Raw genomic sequence first — 16,110 nt, forward strand, 5'->3', positions numbered from 1 at the left:
GGAAGCGGTGGAAAATATTCCAAGTCCGAGAAACGGACCGAATATTAATGAGGGTAGAATTAATAAGAGGAAGAAGAAGAAGAGCAAGAAGAAGCAGAATAAGCCCAGGAAGCGGCCTGAGGCTCTGCTGATATCGGACTGCACTTCCGAGGAGCTGGCGAAATTGCTCAAGGAAATGAAGCAGTCTGATGCTCTTAAATCGGTTGGAGAGACAATCTCTAAGGTCCGACGGGCCCAGAATGGAGGCATGTTGCTAGAACTTAAGCAGGGTAGTTCTGCTAGTGCAATTGCCCCAAAGGTTAAGGAAGCGGTGAAGGGCAAGGCGTCAGTGAGAACGCTAGCTCCTTCTAAAATGATTGAGATCATGCATCTCGATGAAATCACCACCCCAGAGGAGGTTGCGGAGTCTGTCAAAGCACAGCTCAACATCGAGATAGAAATAGATCGTATCAAAATGAAGAAAGGCCGCGCGGCCGGTACGCAGTGGGCACGGATCAACGTATCGCTGCCAGACTTTCAAAGCTTCCTGAATTTGGGAAAGCTGAAAGTTGGTTGGTCGATATGCCATATCCGCGAGGTTATGGAAGAGCAGAAATGCTATAAGTGTTGGAAGGTAGGCCATACGAGCTACCATTGTAGGGAACCAGACAGAAGTAATCTGTGCTGGAAATGCGGTTTGAGTGGACACAAGAAGCAAGCTTGTACCAACTCTGTCAAGTGTTTGGATTGCGGTACGAGGTCACAGAACCCTCACGCAACGGGCAGTTATATGTGTCCCCGAAGGCGAACGATTAGACCATAATGGTTAGGTTGCTACAACATAACCAGAATCATAGTTATGCTGCATTTCAGTTAATGTGGCAAACGATTAGGGAAGAATCTGCGGATATAGTGTTGATTGCAGATCCGTATCTGGCAACAACCAACGTCAAAGTGTTACGCAATGACGATAACACAGCAGCGGTAGTGGTTAACGCGGACTTACCAGTTAAGGTAGTCAGTAAGGCTTTGAAGGGTTTAATGATAGTTGACATAGGTGATATGCGAGTGGTTAGCGTTTACGCGCCACCTAGATTTAGTATGGAAGAGTTCCAGAACATGTTGGATAACACGGTAATGGCCGTAACCGGTATCCACAAATTCGTTATCGGGGGACTTCAACGCTTGGTCAGTAAGTTGGAACAACCAACTTGGCGAGCGTGGAGAAACCCAGAAACGAAGAGGTGAGTTGGTTTTATCAACCTTTGCGCAGATTGACGCAATTTTATTGAACGACGGCAGCACCCCAACTTATGTTGGACCAGGGCGCACGTCAGTAGTTGATCTTACTTTTGCGAGCCGAACCGTAGCAAGATCATTTAAGTGGGAGGTGTTATCTAGCTATATGAACTCTGATCATCGTGCAATACGAATAGATCTTGAGACGCAAAGCGTGCGTAATCTGTCCCGACCCATAACGGGATGGAGCATCAAGTATTTTAGCAAAGATATATTTGAAGTTATGATGCAAGCCGCTTTTGAGACCGAGGTCACAACAAGCGAAGACTTAATGCGTATACTTGTCACGGCGTGTAATGCGACGATGACTAAGCGTAAGAGGTACACTCCTAACAAGAGTGCATTTTGGTGGACGCTAGAGATTGAGGCACTTCGCAAAGAGTGCAAACACCGCGATCGATTAGCGCAAAGAGCTTTTAATACTGATCTCTATTCTACTTTTAGGGACGAGTTCAAGGTGGCACGGAATGCCCTCAAGCGATTGATCAAGCATACCCGACAGAGGAAGTGGAAAGAGTTCCTGGGAACAGCGAACAACGCATCATTTGGTATAGTATATCATACGTTCAAGAAAGTGGCCGAGGGTTCGATTGGACCCCGAACCATGACATTGGACGAGTTTAGGGAAGTGGTGAGCGAGCTTTTTCCTACTCACCCAAACACGGTGTGGCCTGATTATCGTATCGATCAGCCACGAGAGTTTGAAAGGGTAACTAATGATGAGATTCTTGCGGTTGCCAGGAGACTACCCAACAAGAAGGCGCCGGGACCAGATGGTATCCCGAATGAGGCGCTGAAAGTTGGTATGTTGACTGCAACCGATGCATTTTGCAGGGTTTACCAAGGCTGTTTAGAGAACGCGAAGTTCCCCGATGAGTGGAAAAGGCAGAGGTTGGTGTTAATACCGAAGCCGAATAAACCACCAGGGGAACCGGGTTCAGTTCGCCCCATTTGTCTACTAGACGGGGCAGGTAAAGGTTTAGAACGCATCATAGTGCAACGGCTAAATGCACACATCGAGGAGGTCAACGGACTGTCTGACGACCAATTTGGTTTCAGAAGTCGTCGATCAACAGTTGATGCGATTCAACGGGTAGTGGACATTGTTTCGGTAGCTAGAAGTAGAAACAGATACAGTGGACGGTATTGTGCGGTTGTTACATTAGATGTTACTAATGCTTTTAACAGTGCTTCATGGTTGGCGATTGCAAATGCTTTACAGAGAATTAACACTCCTAAATATCTTTATGATATCATTGGTGATTATTTTAGGAATCGTGTGCTGATGTATGATACCACAGATGGACCGGCAGAGATTGCAGTCACATCGGGTGTACCTCAAGGCTCGGTACTTGGCCCAACGTTATGGAACCTCATGTACGACGGAGTCCTACGAGTTGCAATGGTGGAAGGTGCACGGATTATCGGCTATGCAGACGATATAGTACTGTTGGTGGAAGGTAATTGTGTTGATGATATTGAAATTCTCGTTTCCAGTCAGATTCGCATCATCGACCGATGGATGACCGACAACGGATTAAAGATAGCCCCGACCAAGACCGAGTTTATTATGGTCAGTTCCCATCAGAGGATACAGCATGGGGCTATCAGGGTAGGTGATCACGTAGTACATTCGTCGCGCAGCTTAAAGTATTTGGGGATGGTCTTAGATGACCGCCTCGATTACACTTCACACATCAGGTATGCGGTGGAGAGAGCGACGAAGCTATGGACCACCTTGGTAAGGATGATGCCTAATAAGGCAGGTCCGAGTAGTAATGCTAGGCGAGCAATTGCTCTTACTGTTGTGGCGAAGGTCCGGTATGCCTCGCCCATTTGGTGTCATACCCTTAGATTTGCTAACCGTAGACAATGGCTACGACGGTTTTACCGGCCAGTAGTCCAGCGAGTTATCTCTTCTTTCAGGACAACTTCTCATGATGCAGTCTGCGTGCTTGCGGGAATGATCCCGCTTCATCTCCTCCTGGACGAGGACTCCAGGACTTTTCATCGGAGACGAGCAGAGAACATCGCCGGATCGGTTGCACGTAACATGGAACGTGTCACAACTATGGAACGATGGCAACGTGAATGGGATGAGAGTGTTCACGGTCGGTGGACATACCGTCTCATACCCGACGTCAACAGATGGATAAGTAGAAGATTTGGTGGTGTAGATTTCTTTCTTTCTCAGTTTCTTTCCAGCCATGGCTTCTACGCCTACCAGCTTCATCGGATGCAGTTAACGGGTTCGCCGCTATGCGATGCGTGCGAGGAACCTGAGGACGCCGAACACACGATATTCCATTGTGTACGTCATCGTGAATTGATCATCAGACTTCAGCATCAAGTCGACGAGGAGTTAACGCCGGAGAACATCATCGAAGTTATGTCTGCTAACAGATATAACTGGAGCATGGTTCATCAAGCAGTACGGACGATTATGATTCGACAACAACATCGAAGACACGTCATCGAACGAGGCGAACGACGTGCTTTGCTCGCCAACATCCAGTTGGCCTTGCAGAGCAGCGACAGTGACGACGAGTAACGACAAGGATTCATCGTAGTTCATCGTAGCTTCATCGCCGAGGGCTAGACAGTGGCTAATCACCACTGTTGGAAGCCATTCGTTGCCTGGGATGATGAACATCCACCGCCCGAGTGACGTCGATACCCTAACGGGTGATCCACTCGGGGCCGGTTGAAGGCACGGAGGGTTTTAGTGAGTAAGAATCTCACACTACCGGGGTTGATCACCCAGGTGTCTTATGCAAGATTTCCCTTCGATAACAAAAAAAAAAAAAAAAAGGTAGCCAAATGCCTCGTCATCTAATTAGTGACGCGCATGAATGGATTAACGAGATTCCCTCTGTCCCTATCTACTATCTAGCGAAACCACAGCCAAGGGAACGGGCTTGGATGCACTAGCGGGGAAAGAAGACCCTGTTGAGCTTGACTCTAGTCTGGCATTGTAAGGCGATATAGGAGGTGCAGCATAGGTGGGAGGGCTTCCTCGTGGAGCTCGCCTCTGAGATACCACCACTCTTACTGTTGCCTTACTTACATGATTGGGTGGAACAAGCGCGGGCCCCAGGTCCGGATCGTGCGCGCACCTCCTCCGGGGGCTGTGGCGGCGGTTCGCCTGCGCGCGCCCAATGCGCCGTGTTTCTCGCTCAGCGTCCAGTGTGTCGCTGGGTGGTGCCGCCGGGGAGACTGCATCGTAGCATCGTCGTGTGTAGCGTGTTACCCGCTTGTCCGACCGTGAGCCGTGGCCCGCAAGGGTACAAGCTTGCGTACGTCGGTGCATTCGTGGTGCACTGCTTCTGCGCGGTCGATCGTTTATGATGTCACGTTTGCCCCGGTTCCGCGCGCCGCCCGGCTCGAAGACTCCTGGACAGGTCCTTTCGGTCCACGTCATGGACAGTGCCAGGTGCGGAGTTTGACTGGGGCGGTACATCTCCAAAACGATAACGGAGGTGTCCAAAGGTCAGCTCAGTGTGGACAGAAACCACACGCTGAGCATAAGGACAAAAGCTGGCTTGATCCCAACGTTCAGTACACTTCGGGACAGCGAAAGCTTGGCCTTACGATCCTTTGGTTATAACGAGTTTTTAGCAAGAGGTGTCAGAAAAGTTACCACAGGGATAACTGGCTTTTTTTTTTTTAAACGGGTTTTTATTTTGTTTCAAAATTAAACCCTCCCGCTCCCTACATTTTACCCGCGAGGGCTTACCCTGCAGGGGTTTCATGGCTTAATGGCCAACCTTTTGTCCGTGCGAAAAGCACCTTCCATGTTTTATTTCTATTTCTAAATTCAACCGAAAAATTCACTCATTCCTTTTTTCTTTTTCATCTCGATTTGTTTACGTGCATACCACGCCTAGCGGGAGGCAACTTCTGCCTCGACCACGGCGGCTTCTTCCGCGGCGTTCAGGCCACCGTCCGTGGCCTCGTTTTCCTCGCGTTGCGCGGGCGATGGATGGCTGCAAAATCCGCGCGTTCTCGGCCGTCATCGTCATTGTTTATCGCCTGGCCGGACATCCCGAAGACGACGGTTTCGTCTCCTCTCCCTGAACCGCGCTTGACGCTCACGAAGCGCTGCACGTCGCTGAGCGGTCCGTGGTGAAGCTGGTGGGGTTGGGGAAGTCCAGCTCGACGTTCTTCCGCGTTGTTGCTGCTGCGTTGCGTTGTCGTTACTCCGCCGTTCTTCCGTTGGGCCTCCAGCTCTGCTGCGTCTTCGTCCTGACGCTCTGACGAACAATGCGTGCGGCCTCGTCCCACGCTCGCTGCAGTTGGGCCGTTATTCGCTTCGCGGCTTCGCAAATACGACTCCAGCTATCGGCGTCGCGCAACAAGTGCCGCTGGAGGGTGTCCGGACAGACAGGGTCTGGACCTCCCTCGCCGAGTAGCTCCTGTCGAACTGCCGCAAAGCGTGGGCACTCGAAGAAGGCGTGCTCCGCCGTCTCTGGGACGCCGACGCACAACTGGCAGTCTGGGGACGACGTGAATCCATTGTGGCACAAGTAGTCACGGAAAAATCCGTGTCCGGACAAAACCTGTGCCAGATGGAAAGTCATATCTCCATGTTTCCTAGACTGCCAGTCGCCGACCGATGGAATTACACGGTGCGTCCACCGCGTGTGCCGGCTAGCATCCTGTTGCAGTGCGTCGGCATCCCATTCCTCCTGCCAGCAGTCGATGGTGTTCTGCCGCTCCGTCGCCCGGATGTCCTCCCTCGTTGCAGCACGGTCTGGAGCAAGGAGTTGTTGGTGAACCCGAGCATCCTCGTTGATGAGGTGGCATATCGGTACGAGTCCAGCGAGTAGGGTGGCCGTCTCATACCTGACGGTACGGAATGCCCGTGCCACCCTGATGGCTGCTTTCGCTGAACTCGTTGCAGCATCCGTCGGCACTCTCGCACCTGAGTTGCCTCAGCCCAGACGGGAGCAGCATACCGCAACACCGATTCTGCCACACACGCCAGCAGCCTTGACTTGGCCGTCCTGGGGCCGCTGTGATTCTGCATGAGGCGCGTTACAGCTGCCACCACACGACGCCTTTTCGGAGACTTTCGTGACGTGATCTCGCCATTTCAGGTGATCTTGGAGCTGCACGCCCAAGTACCTGATGCTCCTAGAAGACTGGACTTCCACGTCACCGACGCGAAATGTCACCTGCGGCGGAGTCTTCTTGCTTGAGATCAGGACGGCTTCAGTCTTGGCTGGGGCCAGCTCCAGACCGTGCTGTTGCATCCAACGTTGGACCTGGTCAACGGCCTCCTCTGCTCTCGCGCGAACCTCGTCCGTGGTGGTAGCAGGTACCAACAGCGCCAGATCGTCCGCGTATCCGATGACTTCGACGTCGGGAGGTAGCGGCACATCCAGCACCCCGTCATACATGATGTTCCACAGAGTTGGGCCCAGGATGGACCCCTGAGGAACACCGGCGGTTACATGCCGTACGACGGGCCTTCGCTCGTGTCAAAGTACAGCACACGATCCTCGAAGTAGCTTCGAAGCATCCGTTGGAGGCCGACGGGAACACCTTTGCCTGAAGGGCGCTGGCAATGGATTGCCAGTTGGCCGTGTTGAAGGCGTTCTTCACGTCCAACGCCACCACAAGCAAGAAACGGTTATCCCGGCCGTTCGTTCGCCGGAACGACATGGCGGTACGGCCGGCCTCAACAACCCGCTGGATGGCGCTCACTGTCGACCGCCCTCGACGAAATCCGAACTGCCGGTCCGACAGTCGGGGTGAAGACGGCTCCTCGAGATGTTCATTGAGGCGATTCAGGATGAGGCGCTCAAGTACCTTCCCAGTGCGTCGAGCATGCAGAGGGGTCGGTACGAGCTGCTCTCTCCGGAGGCTTCCCCTGCTTCGGCAGCAACACCAGTCGTTGCCTCTTCCACTGCGCCGGAAACGAAGCGCGGTTCAGGCAGTCCTGGTACAGGACCCGGAAGACCTCCGGGAACAACATGATGGCCGTCTTCACTGCCGCATTCGGGATGCCATCGAGCCCTGGTGCTTTGTGATTTGCCATCTGGCTCGCGATGAGCAGCAGCTCGTCGTCCGTTACCGGTGCAATTCCCGCCGTTGTTGTTGCTCCCTCGACGCTTCCCGTTGCTCAGCCGCGACCAGTCGCAGGGCGGATGCTCAGGGAAGAGGTCGGATACAATACGTTCGAGGACGCCCCGGTCCGCTTCGGACGGCATCCGACTGCCCCGGAGCCGAGACATAACGACACGGTATCCTGCCCCGAACGCATTCTCTTCTGCAATTTCGATCAGCTCCTGGAACAAGTTCCGCTTGCTAGCTCGAATTGCTCGGCTGAGCTCCGCCCTTGCTGTCCTGTGCTCTGCTGCTGCTATGCTGCGCTCCTCCAAGTCAGCCGTCTGCAGCAATCGGTCACGGGCAACCTCGCAATTGTTCCTCAGTCGAGCCAGGAGGAGACCACCAAAAGATGTTCCGATGCGGGTCTTGGTGCACTCGGGTAACCCGTTGCATCGTCTCGTCGCAAGCCTTGAGCATGGCTGCGATCACCCTCCTGGGTCGATGCGCGTTGGACAAAGTCCGCAGCGAACAGCGCCTCGAGGAATGAGGAAGGAGAAAACTGCGAGGTCTAACTGCGAGCGTGACCATCGCCTCTGGCGCGGAAACGCTGCCGCCGGCTGCCGCTGACCTGCTGCTGTTGCGATGGCTGCTGTTGCTGCTGCTGGCTGCTGCCTGCCGCGCTGGCTGCTGCTGGTCCTGCAGTTGCTCGGGCGATGCTGGTGTTCCTCCCACGGTGTAGAGGACATAGCGGTGGTCTGATGCGGTGTAGCGTACTCACGATCCACGTATCTGGGCGAGCAATCGACCTCTGCCAATCCACATGTATGTTGACCACGTTGATAAACGTCAAGCTGATTCCACCATTCCGTGCAGCTCTTCCCCGCGGTCGCAAGTCCTCGGGCTGCCCCACTCCTCATGTCTGGCGTTAAAATCGCCGGCGACGACGACTTGAGGGTGGGAGAAGCCTTCGAGTTCTATTGCTTCCAAGAAGCGCTCGAACTCTGCGAGGTTAAGGCTTGGTGGAGCATAGCAGCTGATGAAAACCACTCCGCCGATCTGCGCTGCAACCAACCCCTGAGCTTCACTGCACCACACCCGCTGTATTGGTAGCTCACCGACAGCTACCACCGCTACCGCCTTTGTAGCTGCTGAATGCCCACCGGCCGTTGTTTTCAGGTGGGCGCAGAACATCAGAGAGAATGAGCACGTCTGCTTTCTCCTCTCTGGCAGCTTGCAGCACCAGGTTCTGGGCATCACGGCCATGGCCCAGGTTCGCCTGCAGAACTTTCAGGGCCGGGAACATCGTTGGGCCGAACGGGCACATTCGCTGTGGCCTATGTGGTGAGCGCCACCGCACAGTGCGCACTTTGCCTCATTCTGGCAGGATCGTGCTTTGTGTCCGGTAAGCCCACAGCGGATGCACAGATTCTGCCTATCTGCGGTGGAACGGCAGTTCGAGGCGATGTGGCCCATCTCCAGACAGCGGAAACAGCGCTGTCGCTCTGGAGGCGTTGGTGGGGCTGCTCGAACCTTGCTCACACAGTCGCACAGGAACAGTTTAAGTCCTTCCAACTGCCGAGCCGACTTCACAGGTAGCCGGATGCGTGCTCGCTTCGAACCATCCGGTAGTTCCCAAATGCTGGCAGAAACAACTCCAGCACTTGCGCCAATCTTAGCATCGAGGGCAGCAATGATATCTTCCTCCGTAGCAAGGGGATCGATATCGACTACCAGCAGCTCACCCATTTCTGTGACAAGCCGACTGACGCCTGCGTCGCCGATGATTTTGCGGACGCCTTCCAGCATAAAAGCGGAGCGTTTGCCGTCTTGCTCAGCTCCATACGTAGCAGCCTGGCATGAGTTCGGCGGCCCTGCTTAATATGCCCTTTCATTTCGCTGTGAGCCGCGTCCAGACGAATGGCTATGCGCACCTTCTCGATGCCATCCCAGGTTTCGCCTTCACTGGGAGACACCTCGATGATGTCGGGCCTCGGCTTTCGCTTACGATGTTGCTGATGTTGCTGCTGCTGCATACGCTGCTCCTGCTGCTGCTGCGAGCCGGCGACCGCCTGTCGCTGTGGCTGACGCTGCTGCTGCTGCTGCTGCTGCTGCTGTTGCTGTTGCTGCTGCTGCTGGGAGCGTGGCTTACCCGTAGCTTTTCCGCGATATCTACGCCGCACGACCTCACTAAAGGTGAGTTCCGGCACAACGTCTACGCGGACGGCTGTCGATGTCTCGCTGCGCGGCGGCATGACTGCGCGCGACGTCGACGCGCGGGGCTGCTCCTGCTCGTGCTGGTTCCGCTGCTGCTGTTGTTGTTGCTGCAGCTGCGGCGCAGAGGGTCGGCGCGGCAGCGGAGTCGGAGGTTGGCGCGGACTAGCTGACGGTTGTCCGCCGGCAACCTTTGCTGCCAGAAGAGAGTTGAGCACGTCTCGGTCGCGCTGATGTGCGGCGGCGAGCTTCTCCATCTGTGCCTCCAACTTCTCCTCTCGTCGTTTTGCCTCCTCCTTTTCCTCTTGTAGCAGTTGGCACATGCCAGTTATCTGCTCGGAGAGGCGAGCATTTTGCTCCTTCATTTCTGCATTCTGCTCCTCTAGTCGTTGGATTGTTGCCTTAAGCAACTCGAGCTCCGGTGTGGCCGTGGCGGCCTTGGATGCCACGGCGGGCTTGTTGTTGCCTGTGACACTGACCCTAGGCAGCGCCACTCGAGGCTCGGTCACAAACAGCTTCGAGCCAGATGCCAAGCTGCTACGGCAGTCCACAGAGACTGACCTCGCACTCGCGCGCGTTGACATCCCGGATGATGCCATCATCTTTGCCGACTTTCAGGTTGGTGGGTTAAATAACCCTGGGGTCGATGTGACCCCGGGGTCGGTTGACCCCGGGGTCGAGATGACCCCAAGTATGCAGCGCCGTCTAGCTGGTGTTCTGCCGCTCAATCGCTGCTGTAGAATCCTTCTTCCACGCTGGTTTTCCACTATGGTCCGACTTGCGACCCCCTGGTGGGCTGGGGGAGGGGTGGCGGTGGCGAAAATTACGAGAGGGTGCGTCGCTCACGTGGGGAATGGATCCGCACCAATCCCGAATTTTTCCGGCACTTTTCACGTCCAAATTGCGCTGCCCGCTTTTTCGACCCTTTTGAACCTATTTTAGGGATTTTTCGAAAAATTCGAGCAGTTTTCGAGTTGCTCGAACTACTCGAATCGAGCAGATTCGAGCTGCCGCGGGCACTACACTTCTTCCCCGAATTTTCTGGGCACTTTTTGTAAACTCGAGCACTTTTCGAGCAGTAACGGACTTTTCAAATTTTTGCCCCTTGGGAACTGCTCCCCGGACAAAATTTGTCCCTTGGGTATTATAGAACTGTCACCAAGAAACGTCAAAAATTTTTTCACGATTTTCACAAATTTTTTGATGCAATCTTATTGTACGCATAAAACAAGCACAACGGTGAAAACCGCACACGAATCCGAGCAAAACTCGCGGAGTTATTCGCGATTTGCTATTTATTTCGATTTTTCCGAAAGCACGTGCTCCGGCGGTAGCACCCCGACACTTTTATTTTCTCGTTTTTCACCGATTTTCGTTCTGTTTCTTTTAAATTCACGTTCAGCGTCACTACGCGCACCTTTGAAATCACATCCGGCACGAATCCGTGCGTTTTTCACTGAGTTATTCACATTCAAAGTTCCCCATACAAATTGTATGGGGATGTAAACACACACTTTATGCACTTTAAACTTCTCAAAACGTCTCGAAAACACTTTTAAACGCTTTAGAAGCGTCGAATTATCCAGAATCGAGTGTTTCCGGCGCTGATATCACACAGTTTTGCGCATTTTTCCACACCCGGAAATTTGGTGCTACCGGGGGGCAATGTACACAGAACAACACGAATTTTTAAAGCGCAAAAATCACAGAAATTCGACCAAATAACACTATCTATAGGTAAATTGGGTGCTCTGAACACGATTTTGAGGGTTTCAGAGCGATCCGAGGCCGTTTTACACACTTTTTTTGCACACTTTGTCGGAGCGTGTTTACATACGTCTGTACCCGACGGCTACTCGATGAACACTACACAGGGATAACTGGCTTGTGGCCGCCAAGCGTTCATAGCGACGTGGCTTTTGATCCTTCGATGTCGGCTCTTCCTATCATTGTGAAGCAAAATTCACCAAGCGTAGGATTGTTCACCCTTTCAAGGGAACGTGAGCTGGGTTTAGACCGTCGTGAGACAGGTTAGTTTTACCCTACTGGTGTGTGCTTATAGTCGCTATCTTAACGGAATTCCTGTGCAGTACGAGAGGAACCACAGGTACGGACCACTGGCTCAATACTAGTCCGACCGGACTTTGGTATGACGCTACGTCCGCTGGATTATGCCTGAACGCCTCTAAGGTCGTAGCCAATCCGAGCTGATAGCGCTTCTCAAACCCATTAGGTGTTCGGAAGCTAGCGGGCCTAACAACCCTCTGAGATCCGTTGGAGTCTGCGTCTGCAGCCCGGCGTCTCATCCCGCTATACCTAGGCCGCAATGAGTGGAGTTCGCTGCACGTGTTAGTACCGTAACTGGGAACGCCGTTGGCTTGAGCTCTGCCCAACGTGGATATACCTAGTTTCGACACCTATCAACCGCCCGCAAACGACGGGACTTCAGGCTGGGAGCTGCGAGTTGTAGAGATGCGTTCGCATCGATCCTCTCAGGCGACCCATGCTTGGTGGTTTGTCCGTGTGCCCCTTCCTCGATGTGCGCAAGCTCGTCTTGGTCTGGGGACCACGTCGACACAGGGGATACTCTTGTGAGAGCATGAGTGTACTAAGTTGAGTGTAGCAAGGGAACGCGTGCCCCTTCCTCGTTGGCGTAACTAACCATCTTGGTCTGGGGACCGTGGTACCGTGCTCTGGTGAAGCTTGGTGCGTGCTCCTTCCTTGTCAGACGAGTGACTTGACCTGGTCTGGAGACCGTTCCTTTATACTAGTGGACAAGAGTTGGCTTCTTCCGTGTCAGACGAGTGACTTGACATAGGATGGAGAAGGACACTTAACACTAATGAGCTTGTCGGCGTGCCTCGTTCTCGACTTGATTGTCTTGATGTGAGGACCGTGCGGACCACACCAGTAAGCTTACACATGCTCGTTACAAGTTGTATAAGTTGACCCGTTTGGCCCGGTTGCCTTGCACATGATGGTGTTGACCATGTTCGGTTAACAGGTCGTGTGTCGAGGTGGTCGGCCTTGGTAGTAGGATGTCTTGTGCATGTGACGTGTTGACCTGGTTTGGTCGGTGTGTCGTCGTGTACGAGATGACCTACTTACCCGTTAGTTTTCCAAGTTGTATTATGTGTTGACTTAGTTGACGTGTCATGTGCTTGGATGATTAGCGTACGGGTCATGTATGGTGCGCTTGCTTCAGTTGAAGGGATGTACTAGTACAGTTGTATTAATCGTTTATTTCACGATCTGGTCTTTTGGCTGGATCGTGAAAAAACGCTAAGTCCCAAATCCTGAACTCGAGAAGAAAGCGCCAATGACAACGTTTTTGACTGGAGCTCCCTAGCATTCGGCTTTTTCTACTTTGAAGGGATGCACTGTTGTATGAATTGTTTATTCACGAACTGGTCGTTTGATTGGATCGTGAAAAAAACGCTCAGTCCCAAATCCTGAACTCGACAGGAAAGCGCTGATTGCAAACATTTTGACTGGAAGTCCCTTGAAAATGGCGTTTTCGTTATTGGCATTATGTGGCACGTTTATTGTGGCTAGAACATTAATTATTCACAAAATGGCACCAAAGCTTGGCAAAAGTCGCGAAACACTCCTATCTCGACGCACCAGCAATCGCAACTTGATGCAAAATAAATTGCACGAGCTAATGATACTTGTACCATGCACAGTACACCGTACCAAAATATACCCCTGAAAGTGTGCAATTTGGTGCTACCCTAGGGAATATGTATGGAGAAGCCTAGCTACGTGTGTCGCACGTTCCAAGTTGCATGGACGTCGAACAGAGGCATGCAAAAGCACCTATCTAGGGAATTACTCTACGTTCTAGTAGCAAGTGCGATTTTCCGGTCCAGCACGGCAGTACGCCTGCACGCATACACTCCATGTACCAAAATGTACCAACCTAGGCGTTGCTCAGTAGCTTTTGGCGGCACATAGAAAAAGTATTCGAGTTCAGATTTTTGGGACTTAGCGTATTTTTAAAACTAATAACGAAAATTAAATTTTAAATCGGTAAACGGCTAGGAGTTGCTCAGTAGCTTTTTGCGCAACGTGGCAAAAGTATTCGAGTTCAGATTTCTAGGACGTAGCGTATTTTTCAATCATAATAAACCGAATCAAACATAACAATGATGAAACTTACACCATGTCCCAAGGTTGTGCACAAAACGTAACGATAAAGTGCTGGCGAAGTTAGAGGTGCACCAAAATTGTGTACCGATCAGGGAAAGTACTCTACGTTCCTATGATTTGGGTGAAAAGTGTTATTTAACTGCTGGTTAGAATAGACAGTTGCTTATCATACACATCGCAAACGAACACCCCTTAGTGAGCATTAGCAAAAGTCAATTGCACAAAGCAAATGCAATACAAACTGATCAAGTACATTAAAGAACGCTACGTAGCAGGACTTCTTTCCAAGAATGGTGTCCGCAACGGGAGGGCAAGCGTCCTTCCCAGGTTTTCCTAGTAAACCTTGTATGGTAAACATACCCAAGCGTGTCTGTAAGCACGCAACGAAAGTCACGAACGGGCACATACCTAGAGAATGTACTCTACGTACTTGGACTTTTGTCCAAGAATGGTGTCCGCGACGGTCGGGCACTGCGACGCAATAACCAAATCCTAGGATTGTAACTTTAGTGTGCACAAACATAAACATTAACGCGTTCGCTCGGGCTGCGCCGTCCGTGTTGAACACAAATGTGGGTGATTATATGCGTGGAGGGACAAAAACATACGAGGAGGAGACAGTTTTCTGCACGATGTGCACAGAGCTCATTTCGTCGTCCCGGGCGAATGGAAAAACACAAACATCGCGAGTATCGTTCTAGGTTTCTGTCTATAAAAGGGCAGGCCAAAAGGTGACCGGTTGAGATAAGCATTTTAAGCATACAAACACTTTATTGGAACTTTTGATACAAAAACAAGGTACGTACATGTAGGTTGTACCAACATGGACATCTATGAACGCGTACGCTCGGGCTGCGCCCTCCGTCTTGTACTTTCCCTGATCGGTACACAGTTTTGGTGCACTGCTATTCCGACCGGCAACTTGTACCAACATATACATCCATGAACGCGTACGTAGTGTACTTTCCCTGATCGGTACACACTGTTGGTGCACGGCATAAGAAAAGAGCTAAAATGGTCAAACTCAATCCATTTCAACAATAGATAGTCGATAGTAGCTGTGCCGATGAAGTAGGGCACGATGCAAGTTAATGTTGTTTAATGAATAACATGTCCGCCATACATTTCAGTACAAAATTGCTCGGTCAGACCTACAAAGTGCTATATCTCGAATACGAGGCGTCGGACTGGGGGTTGTAGAACAATTTTAAGTTCGTCTAATGATTCTACATCCGATTCTGGATAGCGGTTTTTTGACCACTTTTCAATATTTTGTGACACCCCGAACCTAGGGGCAGCTCCCTAGCTTTTTTCAAAAATGTGCACCGATCGGGCCGGAGAGCTCGTGTGGCTCAAAACATGTTTTCGCTAAAACACCTCAAAACGTGTCGAGAACGCACCCTAGCTCTTGTTTTTCAAAAGTTATGGCCATTTAAAGTGAGGTGGTTTTGCTTCAAAATAGCTATTTTACCCGTCCCTATGGCCATGCTTTAAATTTTCACGAAAATGCCAGGTCAGACCTAGGGCGGGCCATATCTTGAATACTAAACGTCGAAAACATTGGTCGTAGAACAATTTTAAGTTCGTCTAATGATTCTACATCCGATTCTGGATAGCGGTTTTTTGACCACTTTTCAATATTTTGTGACACCCCGAACCTAGGGGCAGCTCCCTAGCTTTTTTCAAAAATGTGCACCGAACGGGCCGGAGAGCTCGTGTGGCTCAAAACATGTTTTTCGCTAAAACACCTCAAAACGTGTCGAGAACGCACCCTAGCTCTTGTTTTTCAAAAGTTATGGCCATTTAAAGTGAGGTGGTTTTGCTTCAAAATAGCTATTTTACCCGTCCCTATGGCCATGCTTTAAATTTTCACGAAAATGCCAGGTCAGACCTAGGGCGGGCCATATCTTGAATACTAAACGTCGCAGACATTGGTCGTAGAACAATTTTAAGTTCGTCTAATGATTCTACATCCGATTCTGGATAGCGGTTTTTGACCACTTTTCAATATTTTGTGACACCCCGAACCTAGGGGCAGCTCCTAGCTTTTTTCAAAAATGTGCACCGAACGGGCCGGAGAGCTCGTGTGGCTCAAAACATGTTTTTCGCTAAAACACCTCAAAACGTGTAAGGAACGCACCCTAGATGATAAAAAGTGCAATCAGAATGTCAATCGACAACTTTGTTGGGGTACCATTTTTACTCTACGGGCCAGTAGCTTAGGTGCGCCAACAGCGCTTTCCTTTCGGGTTCCCATTTTTGCCCTCCTGGGATTATGATCATTTGCTCATTGCCTACTATAGGGAGGGTACCTTGCTACGAGGTCAAACATGAAGATTGCACCAAATCGTAGTTTTACCTCTATTTAGTCGTAGGAGCATGGTTTGCAGTGGCAGTGGGTCATTAAGCCCCCGT

General features: G+C 51.4%; 1 pseudogene; it reads left to right on the forward strand.

Moving 5' to 3' along the window:
- LOC120907818 overlaps positions 1 to 5,402 on the forward strand; it is an 8,994-nt pseudogene extending 3,592 nt beyond the window's left edge.
- Positions 5,403 to 16,110: the final 10,708 nt, after the last annotated feature.

Source organism: Anopheles arabiensis (assembly GCF_016920715.1).
Source record: "Anopheles arabiensis isolate DONGOLA chromosome X unlocalized genomic scaffold, AaraD3 X_pericentromeric_contig0021, whole genome shotgun sequence".
In the NCBI taxonomy this organism is placed as follows: Eukaryota; Metazoa; Arthropoda; class Insecta; order Diptera; family Culicidae; genus Anopheles; species Anopheles arabiensis.